The sequence below is a fragment of the Triturus cristatus genome, chromosome 3_1 (genome assembly GCF_964204655.1).
Source record: "Triturus cristatus chromosome 3_1, aTriCri1.1, whole genome shotgun sequence".
In the NCBI taxonomy this organism is placed as follows: domain Eukaryota; kingdom Metazoa; phylum Chordata; class Amphibia; order Caudata; family Salamandridae; genus Triturus; species Triturus cristatus.
Window position 1 is genome coordinate 666,487,303 of NC_140583.1, and position 21,053 is coordinate 666,508,355.

General features: G+C 49.4%; 1 protein-coding gene across 1 annotated transcript in view; it reads left to right on the top strand.

Annotated features, from left to right (window-relative positions):
• CEMIP (cell migration inducing hyaluronidase 1) overlaps positions 1-21,053 on the top strand; it is a 908,751-nt gene that overhangs the window by 654,860 nt on the left and 232,838 nt on the right. The gene's annotated exons all lie outside the window — the stretch shown is intronic.

Sequence of the window (21,053 nt, forward strand, 5' to 3'; positions counted from 1 at the left end):
ACATAACCTGTACCTTAGGTTACACAATAGTTTCCAGCTAAGTCATCTAATAGAAGTACATCTTGCTATGCAGATCTCACAGGCTCCGGTTTAGAAACGTTAAGGTATACACCAGGGTATACATGTCTTACAGGTTATAGTCTTGTAGTGAGAGATAACTATCCAGCACAGATATCACATTTTCAGGTATCAGACAGTACTTCTAAACATCTATACGCTATCATTTAAGCACTAATGTCGGAAAATATCTATCTAGTGGGCAGATTAATGCTACCCCTTGTATGCAGTGCTCTGAAGACCAGATCAGAGCAAACTATTCTGGATGTCAATCTTCAAAGCCAACATAAAATGTTCAAAATGGAAATGATCCATTACCATAACCAAAAGTAAATGAAAGAAAAACAAAATCAATGGATAATATATGTTTCAAGTATCGATTGTTAAAGAAGTTTACACTGAGGACTAAACTTTTTCGAAAGAGACACACAAAGGCAGCAGCAGTTTAAGCCTCCCTGCCAAACAGAACAGTCACAGCAGAGACACCGCGACACGGGGCGGGGAAGTTGCAGCCAGACCCGATGGGGGCCTGGGGCAAACGCCGCCCGGAGGCAGGAAGCCCTTCCCCCATCACGGAACCCTGCGAAAAAAGGGGCGACCAGGATTGGTGGCCCCAGCATAGCCTACGGCCCCCCCAATCAGGGGGCCAGTTTGTGAGCGGCTGGGAGGTTAAATAAGGGCGCAAGGCCTTGAGTAACGCACAACCCCCCTCTGCCAGGAGAAGAGAGAAATTACTAGAGGTAGATGGAAGGCTCACGCAGTGTCCTTGGTGTTAGAAGGTGACCTCAGAGGAGACAGGGAGTGTACCTGAGCACCCTGAGACCTACCCTCGGGGTATCGTAGCCGGGCACTGGCGGGAGACTCCTCAGGGGAAGAGTCTTGTGTCTAGGATCGTACACACTGCGCCACACGACAAAGAGACACCACACCGTATGTTCTTGGGAACAGATCTTTATCTAATCAGCTTCGTAGGATCTTTATGATCAACAAGGTGGATATTTACAAATAGAGCACGGGCTCAAAGAGTCTCGGTGGGGATAGGGGGTAGCGGGACAGTCTTTGGGGATCCGGATCAATGCAGGGACGTACCCGGCGCACAGCTCACAATCCTCGAGCTGGGGGATACGCTGTGGTCATTGGGGTCCAGCCGGACCGAGGGAGTCTTTAGGAGCCGCGAGTCACTCAGCAGGGCTCAAGCACAAGGTCGGAGGTCTTACAATCTTCAGGGGAGCCGCGAGTCACTCAGCAGTGTTCAAGCACAAGGTCGGAGGTCTTACGATCTTCAGGGGAGCCGCGAGTCACTCAGCAGGGCTCAAGCACAAAGTCGGAGGTCTTACGATCTTCAGGGGAGCCGCGAGTCACTCAGCAGGGCTTAAGCACAAGGTCGGAGGTCTTACGATCTTCAGGGGAGCCGCGAGTCACTCAGCAGGGCTCAAGTGTTCCAAGGTTGCAAGGGAGCCGCGACCACGTCAGCAGGGCTCTCGTCGTTCCAGAGTCGAATCTGCCGGATAGTCCCAGAGCACCCCTTGTTATAGGTCAACCCCTCTTTGATGTCCGGAGTCTGTGTAGGCAGGGGTCTTAGCACCTGGGGGTCGCTTGTTGGAGCTTCCTGCCATGTCGTCCTTTGATTCTTTCAGGGCCGGGTCGGGAGGAGTCCCAGACACACAGCAGGCGTGGAGCCAGCCCTCAGGGAGGCCGGAGGGCCGATCGAAACCCATCTCCCAAGGGCAGGTCAGAGGTGTGAGGGAAACTGCTCCTCCCTCTCTCACTCTGTGGGAGTGCGATGTCCTCTAGCCGGAGCGGCGCCTCTAGGCCTGGGTTGTGCTGGAGCCGGGCGCCCATTGAAGGTGCATGAAGTGGGCACGCGGGCTCTGTGGTGCTGGGAAGATGGAGGGCACGGACGGGGAAGTCCGGGTCGGGTGTGTGTGGGTTCTGGCGGGAAGGACCGGCTAGGCCGTGTACTCGGGGGCTGAATGAGGTGCACGGGTCAGGGTGTGTGGCTAGGGGTCAGGGATGGCCATGCCACAAGGCTGGGTCTAACACGCGTCCCCCCCCCAGCTGGAAGCCGGAGAGAACTACCCATCCTCTTGGGGGTTCTCTTCGCTGAGGCGGAAGAACCGGGAGAGGCCGTCAGCGTTGGCGTGGTCAGTGCCAGGGCGATGCTCTACGGTGAAATCCATCCCCTGGAGGGAGATTGACCACCGCAGTAGTTTGGGGTTTTCTCCTCGCATCTGCATGAGCCATCGCAAGGGGCGATGGTCGGTTTGGACTTTGAAATGGGTGCCGAACAGATAGGGTCTTAATTTCTTGAGGGCCCAGACTATGGCGAACGCCTCGCGCTCAATGGTGCTCCATTTCTGTTCTCTGGGTAACAGCCTTCGGCTGAGGAAGGCTACGGGCTGGTCTAGGCCTTGGTCATTCACCTGTGACAGGACTGCCCCAATGCCATGCTCGGAGGCATCAGTTTGTACCACAAACTCCTTGGAGTAGTCGGGGGCCTGGAGCACGGGGGCAGTACACATGGCCGCTTTCAGGGCATCGAACGCCTCCTGGCAGGCAGAGGTCCACTGCACTTTCTTGGGCTGTTTCTTGGACGTGAGTTCCGTGAGGGGACCTACAAGGCTGCCGTACCCCCGGATGAATCTCCTGTAGTAGCCGGTGAGGCCCAGAAAGGCTCGGACCTCCGTTTGGGTAGTGGGTGGTTCCCAGGCTAGGATGGCGTCGATCTTAGGCTGCAGAGGGGCGACCTGCCCTCTTCCGACCCGGTGCCCTAGATAGACCACCGAACCTTGCCCAATCTGACACTTGCTGGCTTTTACTGTGAGGCCTGCCTGGCGCAGGGCCGTTAACACCCTCCGGAGGTGCTGGAGGTGCTCACTCCATTCGGAACTGAAAACCGCGATATCGTCTAGATATGCGGCGCTGAACTTTTCCAGCCCGGCCAGGACTCTATTTACCAGCCGCTGGAAGGTGGCCGGGGCATTTTTCATCCCGAAGGGCATCACGCGAAAGCGATAGTGCCCATCCGGGGTGGAGAAGGCGGACCGCTCCTTGGCTCCTTCTGTGAGCGCAATTTGCCAGTACCCGCAAGTTAGATCGAATGTGCCGAGGAAATGAGCAGACCCGAGACGGTCAATGAGCTCGTCTGCTCGGGGGATGGGGTGAGCGTCGTCTCGGGTGACTTCATTGAGTCCCCGGTAGTCCACACAGAATCGGAGTTCTGGGGCGACACCGGGGGCAGCTGCTTTCGGGACCAGTACCACGGGGCTGGCCCAGGGGCTGTCTGAGGGTTCGATCACCCCCAAGGTCAACATCTTCGAGACCTCGGCCTGAATGCAGGACCGGACTCGATCAGGGACTCGGTAGGCTCGGTGCTTCACCGGCGGGCTGTCTCCGGTGTCCACGTCATGGACACACCAGTCGGTGACTTGGGGGACAAGAGAGAATAAGTCGGGGAACTGCCCTAAGAGCTGGCGGCAGTCCTCGCGTTGCTGGGAAGTGAGGGATGGAGAGAGGTTCACGCCTTCCACTGAGCCATCCTTCTCCTTGGTACACAGGAGGTCAGGAAGGGGATCTGACTCCTCTTCGGCCCCGTCATCGGGGCCAGTAGTAGACTCAGCTCCGTCCGCACGAAGTGAGGCTTGAGGCGGTTCACGTGAAGGACCCGAAGGGGGTCCCGAGGTGACTGGACGTCCACCAAGTACGTGACCTGGCTCTTCCGCTCAACGACTTTGAAGGGCCCGGTCCATTTATCCTGGAGGGCGCAAGGTTTCACTGGGGCCATGACCCATACCTGCTGGCCCGGCTGGAACTCGACCAGAGTGGCATTCTGGTCGTACCAGCGCCTCATTTCTTCCTGGCTCGCCTCCAGGTTGGCCTCGGCCAGTTCTCGAAACTTCCTAGTCTGGTTTCGTAGGGTCAGAACGTATCGGAACACATCTCGGGGGGGGTCTCGGGGCGTCGCCTCCCACCCTTCCTTGACCAGGCTGAGGGGTCCCTGGACGGGATGCCCGTAGAGCAACTCAAATGGGCTGAACCCCAAGGATTTCTGGGGGACTTCCCGGTAGGCGAACAAAAGGCAGGGGAGCAGGACGGCCCACTTGCGCCGGAGGGGCTCTTCCAGGCCCGCGATCATCCCCTTCAGAGTCCGGTTAAACCACTCTACTAGGCCATTTCCTTGGGGATGGTACGGGGTGGTGAACTTATAGGACTCTCCACATTGTTGCCACAGGGACGTCATGTATTTGGAGATAAAGTTCGTCCCACGATCGCTCACGACCTCGCGGGGAAAACCCACACGGGAAAAGATCCCCATCAACGCCCGGCCCACCACGGGGGCTGTGATGTTGCGTAGGGGAATGGCCTCAGGGTATCGGGTGGCATGGTCCACTAGGACGAGGATGAAGCGGTGACCTTGTGAGGTTGGGGGGTCCAGGGGCCCCACGATGTCGATCCTGATCCGTTCAAAAGGGGTACTGACGACAGGGAAGGGTTGGAGGGGAGCCTTGCGCTTTCCTCCACTTTTCCCACTAGCCTGGCACATGGGACAGGACTTGCAGTGGGTTTCTACATCTGCTTTCATTTTAGGCCAGTAAAAGTGAGTCACTAGGCGACTGTAGGTTTTGTCTTGGCCCAAGTGGCCTGCGAGGGGGACATCGTGGGCCAAGCCCAGGAGGGAGTCTCGGAAGCGTAGGGGTACCACCAGCACCCGGGCTGATCCTAGCTCCACCGACTTCTGCTCGCTGTACAAAAGGTCATTTTCCCAATATAACCGGTGTGTTCCAGATTGGTCGCCCACGGCTTGGGACTCTGCTTGCTGCCGGGGTCTGACCAGGGAAGGACAGGTAGCTTGCTCCTGGCAGAACTCCTCCCGGGAGGGGCCCCCCTCGTGGCACCACTGGGCCAACTCGGGCAGATCGCCTAACTCTGCGGTCTGTGCGGGGTCGAAAGGTAGGGGTTCGTCGCTGGCGACAGATTCTCCTCGTGGGGAGATGTGGGGGACCTCATCTGGGACAATCCTGTCCTCGTTGGCAGGTGCGTCCTCGACTTCCCCAAGGGGGGGCAGTCGGGCCACCATAGATAGGGTGGTGGCGTACACCCACTCGGGGAGACCCATCATCCCTAGGTGGGTCTTGCGCTCGACTTGCTTCCAGGGGGAACTTTCCAGGTCGTTCCCCAGGAGACAGTCGACCGGCTGGGAGGTTCTTACTGCTACTTTCAATTTACCGACCACTCCTCCCCATTCAAAAGGCACCAGGGCTACCTTACAGAGGCTCTCAGTGTTGTCAGCTGCAATTACAGGGCAAAATATATTGGGGAGGACCTGGTCTTCGTGGACTAAGTGGCTGAGGACACCGGTGATGCTCGCCCCGGTGTCACGAAGGGCCTCTACCTGTTGGCCATTGATCGTCACTAGCTGCCCGTATTTCTTCGTGTTGGAGGGCAGGAGGCTCCCAGGGACCATTTCTCTGACTCCTAATGATACTAAGGCCATGGCGGCGGGTTCCCACTCTACGGTCTCCTCAATCTCCTCCCCTAGGGCTACATTGGCTATCTGTCTGGCTGGGGGGGCTCTAGTGGGGATGCGCAGGGCCATGGGGCATTCGGGGTCATTGGCGTAATGCCCGGGCTTCTGGCAACGGAAACAAGTGATGGTCACCCGGTGCCCCCGTCTCACGGGTGGACCGGATACAGCTGGTGGGGGTGCCGGGAAGTGCAGAGGTTGGTTTTTCGGAGGACCGGACTGGGATTCTTTCTGCCCTCCCTGGTTCCCCCCCCCCCTCTCTGGTGGGGTGGTCCCTGACTGGCCCAGGGGTATTCTCCTACAGGGCCCTGGGAGACCCGGGTGTTGGTCCAGCGATCCGCCTCGACAGCCAGCTTCCTCGGATCCGTGAGCTTGCTGTCGAGCAGATGCTGGCTTAGTTCCACAAAGCAGTTCGCGGCCAGGTGTTCCCATAACATGAGGTCGGTTAGTTCGTCCAGGGTGGTTACTTTGCTGCCCTTAATCCACCCGTCGAATGCACGGCTGAAAAAGTTCACATACTCCACCCACGTGGTGCCAGGGATCTTCGTGCAGTCCCGGAACCGCTGGCGGTACATCTCAGGGGTGAGGCCGTACCTTGTGAGGAGGGCCTCCTTCATGTGGCTGTAGGAGGTCTGCATGGAGGATGGTAGGTCGAGCAGGGTGTCTCTCCCCTCGCTCAAAAATCGGCCCCACAACCCAACCCCCCAATCCTTCTGCGGGACTCGGTGTGAGGTCATGGCAACCTCGTAGGCCTTGAACCATTGTTGGATGTCATTGTTTTTGTAATATTCCTTGACCATATCTTTGGGGATGTGGACCTTCTGTTCCGCCAGGGGGGCCGCCCCTCGGTTCTCCGGGGGTCGAGCTTCTTCGCTCCTTGCTTTGAGCTCGATTTCTTTCAAGCTGCGTTCGTGCTCCAGTTGAAGTCTTCTTCCTTCGTGCTCCCGTTGGAGTTTCTTCTCTTCTAGTTCGCCTTGTACTCGCATCTGTTCCACTGCTAGCTTCTTCTCAGCTAATTTTAACTCGCCCTCGATTTTCAGTTTGGCCAGTTCGAGTTTGTGAGTACGACTTCTCTCTCTGTCTGCGAGTTCTTCCGGGGATAGACCCCCGTCTGGTACGAAGCTGCGTACCTGGTTGCTGCTGCTTTCTCTTTGGGAGAGTCCAGCTTCGTCGTGGAGCTCCACCGCTCCTTCTGGGCGGGGGGCTCCGGATTCCACCCAAGCTTTCAGTGCCTTCTGCATATCTTCTTTGGTGTTGAGACCAGTGGTAGCGATTTTTAGTTCTTTGCAGAATTGCTTCAGTTCTTTGTGCGTGTACTCTTCCAGTTGTTCCGCCTGGAACACAGTACTCGCGTCGGTTTCTGTGAGACTCATGGCGTTTTCTTCTGCCGTCTTTGCCGGTAGTGCGTCAGCCGTTTACGGTACGATCTCTAGATTATGGGCCCGAATCCCGTCGCTTGCCACCAATGTTAGAAGGCGACCTCAGAGGAGACAGGGAGGGTACCTGAGCACCCTGAGACCTACCCTCGGGGTATCGTAGCCGGGCACTGGCGGGAGACTCCTCAGGGGAAGAGTCTTGTGTCTAGGATCGTACGCACTTCACCACACGACAAAGAGACACCACACCGTATGTTCTTGGGAACAGATCTATATCTAATCAGCTTCGTAGGATCTTTATGATCAACAAGGTGGATATTTACAAATAGAGCACGGGTTCAAAGAGTCTCGGTAGGGATAGGGGGTAGCGGGACAGTCTTTGGGGATCCGGATCAATGCAGGGACGTACCCGGCGCACAGCTCACAATCCTCGAGCTGGGGGATACGCTGTGGTCATTGGGGTCCAGCCGGACCGAGGGAGTCTTTAGGAGCCGCGAGTCACTCAGCAGGGCTCAAGCACAAGGTCGGAGGTCTTACGATCTTCAGGGGAGCCGCGAGTCACTCAGCAGGGCTCAAGCACAAGGTCGGAGGTCTTACGATCTTCAGGGGAGCCGCGAGTCACTCAGCAAGGCTCAAGCACAAAGTCGGAGGTCTTACGATCTTCAGGGGAGCCGCGAGTCACTCAGCAGGGCTCAAGCACAAGGTCGGAGGTCTTACGATCTTCAGGGGAGCCGCGAGTCACTCAGCAGGGCTCAAGTGTTCCAAGGTTGCAAGGGAGCCGCGACCACGTCAGCAGGGCTCTCGTCGTTCCAGAGTCTAATCTGCCGGATAGTCCCAAAGCACCCCTTGTTATAGGTCAACTCCTCTTTGATGTCTGGAGTCTGTGTAGGCAGGGGTCTTAGCACCAGGGGGTCGCTTGTTGGAGCTTCCTGCCATGTCGTCCTTTGATCCTTTCAGGGCCGGGTCGGGAGGAGTCCCAGACACACAGCAGGCGTGGAGCCAGCCCTCAGGGAGGCCGGAGGGCCGATCGAAACCCATCTCCCAAGGGGAGGTCAGAGGTGCGATGGAAACTGCTCCTCCCTCTCTCACTCCGTGGTAGCGCGATGTCCTCCAGCCGGGGCGGCGCCTCTAGGCCTGGGTTGTGCTGGAGCCGGGCGGCCATTGTAGGTGCATGAAGTGGGCACGCGGTCTCTGTGGTGCTGGGAAGATGGAGGGCACGGACAGGGAAGTCCGGGTCGGGTGTGTGTGGGTTCTGGCGGGAAGGACCGGCTAGGCCGTGTACTCGGGGGCTGAATGAGGTGCACGGGTCAGGGTGTGTGGCTAGGGGTCAGGGATGGCCATGCCACAAGGCCGGGTCTAACACTTGGGATATCTCAGGGCAGGGGCCTGAGGAGCAGGTCAGGGGCCAACAAAGGGTTCAGGGCAAGTGGAATGGCACTTGTAGCCCTGGCAGGTCCTGACGGACATCCACCAAATTCAGTAGCAAGTTGAAGCCTGGAACCGCAGACACAGAGGCCTGGCCAAAGGGACACCCTGCAAAATATACTGTCTGGGAGCACATAACGACAAGGAATGTAAAAAGACAATGAAAGTGTACAATAACATGGATGTTTATGAATGACCAATTAAATTGCGAAATGTACAACCATGTTATGTTTGAATAAACAGCGACCGTTTACGGCATCAAATCACGTTGTCAGTGGTGTAATTTAGAGAGAAAAGGACGCAGTTAAGTGGGCAGGGGGGAGGAGGAGTCGCCCCTGTGAGGGTTTTGCAGAATCAACATTCTTTGGACATCCCAGGGGGCAGTGGTACAAACGTCGCTCACAAAGAACAGGCAGCAACAATGTGAGCTTCTTTCAGGCACTAAACAGGCATCACCCATAAAAGCTGACAGATTTGGTCAAGCAGAGGAAGGATTAAGTTTGCAATGTCCCTTCACACGGACACCAGACAACTGTGGACATCAGCATGACCACATGTCCCAGAAATAAGGAAGATACACCAAGAGGTCAAGCATTCCACACACAGAACAGGCAGAAGCAGGTGCAGACCTCGCTCTCACAGGCACAGTCTCGGTAGCAGGACTGTAAACTGTCTTTGCAGGCACACACACACATAGCTGGTTACCCCGAGACACCAAGCAGGCTTCTCTCACACAAGTGACAGAGTCTTAGCAAACAGCAGAAAAGCCGTGCACTGCGCTTGAACGTGAAGTGAGAGCTCTGCACAGGATGGAACGTCTTTGTCTTTCATGGTAGGAATATATGATTGAAAAGGGTGAATTTGTAGAGAAAGCTGCTCTCAGAAATCACTCTTCTTTAGCATACTGTCAGGGTGGTAGAGAACATATGACAGCTTTATCAATGTTAACATGTGCTGAACCATAAAGAAGGTCAGAAGCAACCTGAAAAAATTTATATAAATATATAAAATACACTGCATATTTTTACTGCTAATATTCAAAATGCGTGCACTAGAAAGCAGCATAATGATGCTATACTGGGATGCAGCAGCGACTCACTAGTGTTACTGAAAGTGAGGACCTGTTCGGATCTGAATGAAACCTGGATGTTGCATGGGGGGAAAAATAGGGCTCCCACACAAATCACCGTTACTAAAAATAAAATGGTATTTAAAACCATCTCTGATTGAGAATCATTCATGGTCGTCGGGGCAGGACTGTCTGCAGAACACTGCTGGCTCAGGCTGGCAGGGAGAAGATGATCACGCCCCCCCGAGACCCCCAACGATGGCTGACTCCCTGGGCCAGTGCCTAGTTTGCCCAGGTCTTACAACGTCTCCGCTTTCAAACACTAGTCCACCAAGAAACCGTTGTGGGATCATCTGGGCGACCACTGGTATGTGTATCTTGGGTGGTGCCGAACAGAATGTAAACCACATAGAGGATTTGTGGTTGTGGAAAATTTATACGAGAGTTGGCATGCATGCGTGTCACAGTATAGCTGAAATAGGCCGCGCTATGCATCTCTGAGGTCACCAGGAACTAAAGTGAAAAATCTGCAGGAGAACTTTCTGTCCTCGGGGGTTGTGGACACCTAATTGTACGGAGCTCTTGCTAAATGCTCAGCAAAGATAGACATAACTTCACGCTGAGCCTCACTGGGGATGTCCAAAGCTGAGCTCTTTAATTCATAGATTGCACGACACCTCGAGTCTTCTTGAAAGGTGTAACAGGCCACTTTTTATTTATCTACCACTGTCGCTGAATGTTAATAAATAACTGTTGAAAAGTGACCCTCCAACACCAGGGAGTAGAGAAAGACATCCCTGAGTTTCTTACAGTCTTTGCTTCGTTTAAAACATGGTAAGTGCAGTGGACAACCCAATATACCCTTGAGGGCTCGGGCAAATATGAATAAACAGGTAGAAAGGTGACGTCCAGACGTGCATGCAAGATTCAAACCTTCAGAACAGCCAGATTAATTCGCTGACATCTTCACGACCACTTGAGTGTTTAACGGTGTCGGTAAACAGACACAAGAGTAGTTTTGCCACACAGAGGCTCTTTTGAGATTTAAATAACCTACAGATTAAGACGGGAGCTTTTTGACAATCAACTGAATTTCTTTGACTACAATATACTGATTAGTTACGAATTTAGGACGTCCCGCTTGATTTTCAGTGGATAAAATAACCCGCAGTGATTTGAGGGGTCAACCTTGTAAATAAAATTGTCCTGAGGATGGTCTTGGTAAAGAAAACCTAAAGACCGAAACGTCGACAATCACACTGTTTTCCAGAGAAATGGCTATATATTGTTGTGAAAAAGTGTTGGATCAATTTGAAAGTGAAGGCATCAAATATTGAAATATTTACTTTCACTGTATTTAATTGTTGTAATTTGAAGTACCCTTTTTTGAACTAGAAATATAAATTCAATTTTTATATATACACCCGCTTGTTTCTCCTCCTTTTGGTTTATTGAATTTATTGTATTCAGGTTAATACGTGATGATTCACTCACTTCACTCACACCTTATTCAATCCTGATTCTGACAAACTAAGCTGATTTAAGTATTGAAAAAGTGATAATTAATAAATGTGTAGGTATATAACTGCCCTACCTTTAATTAAGAATCGAAATTATACAAATTATTTACCAAACAAATCCCTTGAAGGCACCTTTCTACCTGTTTATTCGTTTAAAACATGGCAACATATATCAATGCCCATTCTCTGCTGATGGGGAAGCCCCATCTAAACATGCTCTTGTCAATATCAAACGACCCGTTGACATTGGCAATGAGACTGCCTGTCTCTTTTATTATTTTATTTATTTATTTATTTATTTATTTTATTTGCAAAGTTTTACATAGCGCTGGCTAGACCCGGAGGTATCAGAGCGCTTTACATGAGGATCAGCAAGTTACAGGTTACATAATTACTTCAGTTACAGGTTCCAAGTATAGACATAGGAGAAAGGTAGAGGGAAGGAAACATAACAGGGAGACGAGGAAAACAATGTCAGATGTCCGGCTGGGTGGGTGACGGCCGAGAGGGTGAACCTGGGCCAAACTCCTCTATAGCTGCAAAGGACAGCTCCACCGGGCATCTGCCTAGGTTGCTCGGACTCCGCGGTGAGATCAGATAGTAGAAAAACATGAGATTACACAATAACATAAGTTATTTGCGCATTGCATAGCAAAGACAAAACGTCTTATTACCCCATACACACCTGTGGAGGGAGTAGGATTACTCGCTGTAGTGTAAACCATGCAAAGCTGTAAAAACAAGTACTTATTTAAATTCATGGGCATGTTACCAAGATGTGTTTCACATAATTTCTGTATTTTATAATCTTAAGAGGTATGCTACATCCTGAGAAGATTTTTTTTTTAATATAGTTGTATTTGGGGGCATACATTATAGTTCGGGGAACACTTTAATCAAATGAATTAAACCAAAGTCTGAGATGCCAAAATGTAGTTTTATTTTCCATTGCTATAAGGCATCTTTAGAACGTGGGAGCTAGTGTTTTTAAATGTTTAATACAGCTCCAGTATCAAAACCACTGTTTGAAATGGGACAAAATTCTATAATTATGGGTTTACATTTGAGATAGAGGCCTTGTTCACTTTTTAGCTACGAAGTGCTCTGATCTAAAAGTTTGGAACAAAATAGAAGGAATTCTATATTTCCTCTGTATCTCTTTAAAATAAATTAAGCCTGTTGTTTTTTAGTATAGCTCAACCATTCCATACTTCAACCATGCTTGTATACTCGTATTACAATTGGCCCTACTTTAATATTTAGAATTAGCATATTTCAACAGACGATCAGGTTGCCATGCACCATCCATCAACTCCAAGGAGTGACATTCCTTCTGCTCAGAAGTCATACATTTTATAACAATTTTTCCAACATTTTCTTCAATGCCGTGTTGTTCCAGTATGTGCTCCGTTCTTATGAAATCAAAATCTCTTCTCTGTTTAAGAAAGATAGCAATTTCTGGGAGGAGTTCTGCGCCTGGTAGATCTCTCTGAATGTTAACCCTTGCAATTAATCTCTTAACTCTAATTACTGATACAAAGCTTGATTTTGACATGTTCTTACCAGCAGTGCTTAATTTGAGCAGGTGGCTCCCGTCGGGGCACTCAAACAGGAAAGAAGGAGGGAGAGAAATACGGGGAAACCATCATAAAGGGAGAAAGCACGAAAGGGGCAGGTAATGTCTGGTGGTGGATTAAAGAGGCCAGAGGTGAATTCAAGACTCCGCTTGGTATTCGGTGCAGCCACATATAATAGCACTGGTGTTGGCATCTGAGCAGAGCTTTGGGTGCTGGAACCCATGTAGGTTCCATCAATGAATTTAGGCAGGGGGACTTTGAGTTGTACAGGCACTCATTCTGCAGTAGTTCAGAGTGGAATTTATCACCTTGCACATGTTGACTAAGTAACTACTATCCAAAGAGCTTCCTTTAGCTGCATACCTCAGGGCAGCTTTATGACACTGTATCTCCATGGTCTGGAGTAGACACTCTTGCTGCTCTGCAGCTGTCTGCCAGGACTGTGCATGTTCCAAATGTCACTTGTACATTTTCCCCATTATAGTTCCTTTTCAGGTGTCCTTCGTGAACCTCTGGAGTTATCTGCTCAGTGGGTTTGAAGGAACTCTACCTTTGCTTTGGTGTCTGCTGGTAGGTTTGTGATCAAACCAAATTAAAATCTTTAGATCAACCTTGATATCCCGGATGCGCCAGTTTCTGCCTTTTTCACTATTCCAGGCTTTTGCAGCCTAAGAAGTTGCACGAGGTCACGTTTTGTTACCAGAAAGGGCTTGCTTTTTTGTGGTTGCTCTAATTCTCTCTCTATTTATTCTCGATTTTTCTTTGATTACCTTAATCAGGTTTTGATTCCAGTACCAGTCCATGCAGGTTAAGAACCCTCCCATGGCATGGATTCGTCATCGCATAGCAGATGATGATCGAATGTTATTCATTCGGGAAGATCATGTGTTGCTTTGTGCTGGGACATTTAGTAAGATGTACAAGAGTTGGGCGCCACTGGCTGTTTAGATTGATGTTCTGTATAGCTGCATTCCCGATTTCAAGTTTAAATCTTATTTCTAGACATTCTGAGCTGGTGCTCTGGGACACCGGCTCTGATCTGTTGTACTTGCTGTCCATTTCCCGGCCCACTCTGGCAGCTTTCATTAGCTAATTCTCCAGCAGATGTTTCTTGACTATATTCCTGGCTCCAAGTGTGAAAATATTCAGGCTCTTTGTGGATTTAGCTCCATATTCGTTACTGCGTGTCTCATTTTCTGCTGGATCCTCTGTGCTTGCCTCCTTCGTTTTTATTTTCAATAAGCATTGCAATCGAGATACTCTCTCCAGTCAAGGAGAAGTTACTGCTGCTTTTCATTATCTACAAAAATTACAAAAGATTGTTTTTGGCATTCTTTTTCTTTAAACCACTTTTTCTTATCCTGGGTGTCTTTCTTCTCTTGTTTAAATTTCTTTCCATTTTTCGATGCCGGATTCTGCTTTTTAGTGTTTTGGTTGCTTTTTATTGGCCATTTAGTGTCCTCTAGGGAAGTTTTACAATTTCCCTCACACCCCCTATTGTTTTGTTTTCTTACTTACTTCTTTCTGGGCAATCAACATTCCTCACAGAGTTGTATTTTCCCACTTTTGTAAATTAGGTTAGTAGACACTTTGGGACATATTTACCAATATGTCATGCAGCGCAGCAAGTCACCTTGATGCGCTGACTGCGTGACAGGGAAAGGGCAGGAATGCACCATATTTAACATAATACAGCGCACTCCTGCCTTTTCCCAGCTCTAGTGCACAATGCGCTGCCTAACTCCAATGCAGGCATTCTTGCATCATGGAGCAAGGGTGCCTGCGTTGTAAGCAGGAATGTTTTTGGCAGGAAGGGGCCCCTTCCTGCCAAAAACAATCCCAGGAGACATTTTTTCTTTTTCTATGTGTGCCGCATTCTGCAACACGCATAGAAAGAACCTAAAAACGAGAAAAAAGGAACATATTTCTCCTCGTTACGCCTCACTTGGGGAGGCATAGCTGTTTTGGCGCATTCCCAGGTCTACCACTTATGGTAAATCTTGGAATGCATCAGAATCCATGGGTGTTGCTGGGGAATACCAACGCACCACCCATGGAACAACTCCCTAGGGCAGAGTAATGCAACGCCGCATTACTCTGGATTTATGAAGCCACTCAGAGCCACGAAAGGTGGCCTTGCGTGGCTTTATAAATCACATTTAGTTGTTGTGTCTCACATGCACCCCACTGAGTGATGCAAGAGCGACGCAACTACATGATAAATACGGCCCTTAGTTGGTAATGACAAGGTACATTTGTCAATTCCTCCTTTTCTCCATTCTATCTCTCTCTCTCTGCCTGTCTCTCTCTCTCTTTCTCTCTCATCATTCTCCTCCTGCTCTCCTGTAGCCCCCTAATCCCTCAAGACACTACACACTCGATTTACTTGACTGGAACTGCCATTTTTGCCAAAAGGATCACTCAAATATGGGATATCAACCAATACCCAGCATAGATTGTACTAATGAATATAGAGGCTAAACATATCGAGAAATTCAAATATCATGACAAAATATCAAAGACAGAAATGTCGAAATGTAAGTGCAGATAGAGGAAGTATAGATTTACTATTCCTAACGCCTCATCTACGTACCTTGATGAGATGCATGCCGTCAAGGTACGTATATGTGGAATTACGTTTAGAAACTCTGTACTTACCTTTCGATAGTTTTGAATAGATATTTTGTCCTCAACATTTATACACCTCCATATTCTAGCTTCGATATTCAGGGGGCAGCAATAGCATTATATGATGAGTTTTTTTACTTCCTATGAATGACAAAGCTGTGATATTGGGAGAGGCGTGTGTTTTCTCAAGGAATGGCAGAATACGCTGAGTGGCGGGAACTATAAGGATGCTGATGCCTAGGCCATGTAGACTCAAATTCTAAGATCATACATTCTGCATATCAACTTCCCCTGTCACTGCTCCTTCATCACTCTGCCGCCTAGGACTTGAGTCAATAACGTGTATGCCACTAAAGCTTTGAGGCTGTTTCCCAAACATGACATGCTTCCATCCTCCTCCTTGCACATTTCCCTCCTCAAGCTGTCTGGAGCCTCATAGACTTGCTCAGCAAAGGATGTGCGAGGGTTGTGGCCACCACCACTGTTGACATCAGAAAGGGTACACTGCATTTATGTCCTGGGCTCTGATCTTCTCTGCTGCCCCTTGGATGACAACAGGCACAGTGCTCTCACTCTGGAGACAGGCATACGAGGTTGGGAGCTCACAGTGGTGAAGATCTGTTGTGTACAAGAGCCCAGCAGACATCTTGTTCTGGCTCCATTTCCAGTAGGTTCTGGCAGATCAGCTGAGTAGCAAGACAATGTGCTGCAAGCCTAAAACGCTAATGAGACTGAACTGGTTGGTTTGAGTGGCAGGTCTCAGCAGTCAGAAGGCAACAGTCTGGATTCTAGGAAGTGGATGTTTGCATGATGGCTGCTTCCGCTGAAACATGAGCGCAAGCAACCTTTAATTTATTTTAGATGCCCAGGCAGGAAACTTTATTTTACAAAATCTGCACATGACATGAACATAGCATAACAGGTGTATTTGTAGCGCACTAGTTCACTGCCCAAGGATATCTCGTGGCATTATTGAAAGATAACAGATGTTTATTGTTACCTAATCCATGGTACTCTTTTTACTGAACTCAGAAAGATGAAAGTCTGAGAGAACATGAAGGGATTTAAAACATGTGGCTTCAGGGTCTCACCCAGATTGATGGAGTGGATGTGTTGATCTAGAGGGCACCAGACCAGGCTAATGCAGTTGCGGCTGGCATGGCTCGCGGGTGGGGGAAGTGGGTCGCGCAGGGAGTGGGTCACGCGCAGGGGAGGGCTTAATAAAAAAAAAGTTAACTTACCAGCGTCGTCTGCAACAGGAAGCAGCCTAGGCAGCCTCCCTCCCCTCCCCTTAGCCAATCACAGCGCTGCAATGGCAGCGTTGTGATTGGCTGGGATGCTGACCACACAGTCGTCTATGAGGAGGCCAGCAGCCTACATGGAGAAATTGCAGAGTGCATACGACTGGTTTGGTCAGCTCTGGGGCCGACCGAACAGTCAGTACACTCAGAGTGGGCAAGAAACTCCTCCCTTGCCTTCGAGCAGGACCGCCCACCCTCCCCAACCAAACCCTTCTGCTTTCTCGCAGTGCGAGAAGCAGAAACATAAAATGGTATTCCTAACACAATTTTATGTTTTTGCTTCACGCACTGCGAGAAAGTAGTGGGGCGACGCTCCTCCGCCCACATGGAGGAACCGCTCCTGGACTAATGCCCGCCAAACTCACGGTCTGCTCGCCCAGTTTTGAGTTGGGCAGACTGCCAGGTTTAGGCTGACAAAGTAAATTTCACTTTGTCAATGGAATCTTTCATCCCAGGGAGCACAGACTGTCAGAGGTAAGCCATCCGACTATCTGCCCTATTTAAAGTAGCCAGTTGGGTGGCTTTTTGTTTTTCTTTTACCGTCCCTCACTGCCTGGAATATCCTGGTGGTGAGGTATAGTAAAAATAAAAACAATGATCCCTACACAATGGGAGAAAACTCCCATGCTGCTGGGGGCGTTAGTTGTCACTTTTCCAAAAACAAACTCTCGCTTTCGGAGTTTGTTTTTAGAAAAAGTAAAAGCTTTCAAAAGTTTAGTATGAGCATCTGTCCCCAATGACGTACGCACACCAAACTTTTAAATGGCTTTATAAGAACTGCTGTGAATTCCTACACCACCCTGACTAAATTGGGCCCTCAGTTTTGTGCTTTAAGGTTTCAGAGGTGAGCACTCTGAACAAAAAAAGTCATGAAATGTTGAAAACTTAAAATAAAAAAGGGAACCAAGAAAAAGGGGCGTAGCTTGGTCAGTAAGATTGGGGCTGGGGGGTTAGTATCAGATTTTCCAACAATGGCACTGGCATATAATGTTGAAATACATTATCTGACAAGTAGGGTGCATGAGAGGGGCTAAAGGAGCAATGGAAAGGGAGACGAATGTGGATTGGTACAGGTCTTAAGTGAGAGAAAATACAGTATTTTGTAAAATAACCAACATTATTGAAGACTTTCAAAACAGAAAGAGAAAAGTGTGTGTGCGTTTTTGTCTGTGTGTAGGTAACAATTCCTGTTAAAATCTGGCAGACACCTCACCATACCCAACTGAAAGCATCTGTATCCTACTATTTAGCAGAAAATACATTTATTAGGGGGGTATAACACCCTAACTCCCCGAATCCCCTCCGAAGCTACGCCTCTGCCAAGATACTGAGTAAAGTATTGGTTTCCAAACTCTAAGTTTATTCTTTTTTTTCCATTGGTCTGTTGTCCCAATGGCTAGTCCATTTCTGACATGGATACATTAATTTGTTGTACACTGAAAACGCAGCAGACCACTCACTAATTATCGGGTTACATTATCAGAGTGATTGGGACATCTTGAACAGTGTGGAGTCCTAAACTTCATCATAGTGCATAACCCCGCTTACACATGTCACACCCACCAAATCATGATGATCAGGTTCAGTTTTGTTAGGTCTGGTCTGACAGCGCAGCTGTCTGCATGACCTATTGTTACCAATTATTTAAAATATGCATAGAGTGGGCTTCAGCTTAACCCAGAAGAGTATTACTCTCACACCTCATGCTATTTTTTGTTTGGTGTATGATTCTGCCTTACAGGAAACATTGCTCTGGAATGCATAAAGGACTTCTTTATATCTGAAAGTACAATTAATCCCCACTCTGTTTGTCACATTGAATTATTTACCATTGATATGCATTCCATACAGAAACAAATCTTTATTTGCTAGCTTTAGCAAATCCAATAGGGCAGGCTTTAATATGCTAAATAACATTTATGAATGTAACATAGGTAAACATAATTTGTGAATGCCATTGTTTATATGTGTTTGCACAATAAAGCAAGATCTATTGGCTTTGCTAATGCTTGTTTTTAAGATTGTCTGCGCCAAATGTAAATAAAGCTTCTCAACTCAAGTGAGATGTTGCCCTAGTGGAAATAAAGTGTACATACCAGAAGGAAAACCACGAGGAGACTGCACTGCACACACATAAAGATGAGGGAAAATTAGAAAAATGCCGAAGGAAAGCAGGCAATTTTGTAAATATAGGTGTCACAGAAAGGTACCATATCCCCCTGAACATGATATGCACTAAGCAGCAAGTGAAACAAGAAGTACCAAAGAGTACCTAAGTGATATCAGACAAGGGTAAAAAACCAACAGAAGCCAATCATAGACTTGAGCCTGATTACACGTGGCCCGTTAAAATGAGATCTTGGTGTTGCTGCAGCGACCCCCTTTCCCTCCTGCCCCCCCCTGTGTGGACCACTATTCTGTGGCAGCCAATTCTTGCCTAAGTCATGACAACTGGAATGCTTACTGAATGACAGGCAGGGGTCACAGAGCGTGCCCCTTGAGAGATGTGCTATTTGTTATAGATCAGGCAGTGAGTCATGGCTACCATATCACCCTGTACTCGGTTGCCAGTTCTTCATCCCTCACTTACCCTCCCATCTTAGGAAGTGCACAGATCATCTTCCCTTTAGAAAGCTTCTCAAAACTGAGCTTTTCTGTAACTTACACAACCTGCCTGCGATTCCAAAGTAGCGCGGGATATACCCCTTTGGGGGTGATTCAGGGGCTTTATAAATTACAGTAACATAACATAACATGAACTATTTTGTTTTAGAAACGCATACCTGCCAAGTCACATGGTGCCACCGTGTGACACACGATATCGGCTCCCATCACACGGTCTCCCGGCGAGGAGCCAATATCACACGGTGGCAGTGAAAACGAGCTGAAAATCACTGTAAATTGTAGTTTTACACTTTGTTTTCTGAGGCTTTGAACTGCCAACATCCATTATGGGGTGTGAAAACACCCCAGGACATCAGCACCAGCCTCAGCAAGCTTTTTTTTGGGGTGGGGAATAGGGGGCTTGGGGGGTTCAAAGGTGCCTCGTAGGTACTTCTCGGCACAAGGCCCCACCCCCTTCAAGGCCCCGCCCCTCCTCACACTGTGAGATTGCTCTTTAAGTTGGCAGGTATGAAAACTGAATAATTTCACAAAAGCGTATTACTAATCATATCCATAAACAAGCCAACACGTAAAGGATTTCCCTCACATCCAATGCCTGCATTTTTCACCTACTAAACATTAGGCATGCACAGTCGTGTGTGGCTGGTAAATAATTTTGCCACTTCCATTTGTACTGGTGAGTGGGGAAGTCAGCAGTGGTGGCTGGTATTTAACGGTGGTAGGGGGCGGGTTGCGGGGTGAGGGGGAGGGAATGAAGAAAAAAAACACTTACCTGTTAGCTGTCTTCTGCCGCCTCCTCTCCCTCTTCGCCCACTTACAGGGCAGAAAGCAGGAAGCAACCCGCTCCCAGCCGCCCGTTAGCCAATCACAAAGCTGCAGTGTAGTGTTGTGATTGGGCTGGTCGCCGTGCACTGGCACTTAGCCAGAGATTGGGAGGTCGGGCATGTTCTCCATCCAGGCTGTAATGCAGCCTGCATGGAGAACATGCAAAGTGTGCATGCAGAGGCCTGCCGGCCAGCCAAAACGTCTTGCGCACTTGTAGTGGGAAAATCACTCCTCACCTGCCCTGCTCTGTGAGCAGCGCAGCCCCGCCCCAACCCAGCTGAGCAAGGAGAAAAATAAAATGATAACAAGGAGTTATTAGCATTTTTTTTCTCTCTGACCTGCTCATTGGCGGCGACGCCCCTCCGCCTTAGCGGAGGAGCCGCCTCTGGAAGCCCGCATACACCAGTCAGTAGCGGAGCAGTGATGTCCCGGGCCTTGGTGCAAGCAAGGAAAACGGCCCTTTGCCTACTGTTAAGATAGTAAAATACAGCAATTATCGGGGATCAGAGGGCCAGTCCGGGTTCTGGACTCCGGTGCCGCTGCACCAATGGTAGCTCCGCACCTGCAGGCCACCCTGGGAAATCACTGAACACGGACAGATTTAAGATAACCAGAGCCAGATTACACCCCGTGTAGGTCCCTAGGCAGTCGAAATTTCGGGCCCCTCGCAAATTATCTCAATACACCCGGATTTTTTTACAAACTGACAGCTGCCAGAAGATGAGCTATTAAGAAACAAACTGTTATGTGCATCTGATGTCTCTGGTTGATGGACTTCAAGTTGTATTTTGATCTGTTGTCGCGGCCCCTAAAAGGAGTGGGGCCCATAGGCTGGTGCCTACTTTGTCTATTTGGTAATCCGGAACTGAAGCTATCCATCGGTTGACAGACTTCTACAACATGAGAATCCCGCGTCAAAGGATTTACATGCACGGGCACGTGACACTGCGAGCAAATCAGGTCCCCCTTCCTAGCATCCTTGTGTTAATGTATGCATTTCACGTGAGGGGAGTGTGTCTTTCATGGTGCACGTGTACTACCTGCTGTGAAACACTCTTAGCAGTTTCACCTGGTGCATGATTATGTCAATGACAAGTTTATCAGTTGGTATGAGCTGTGTGCGGTA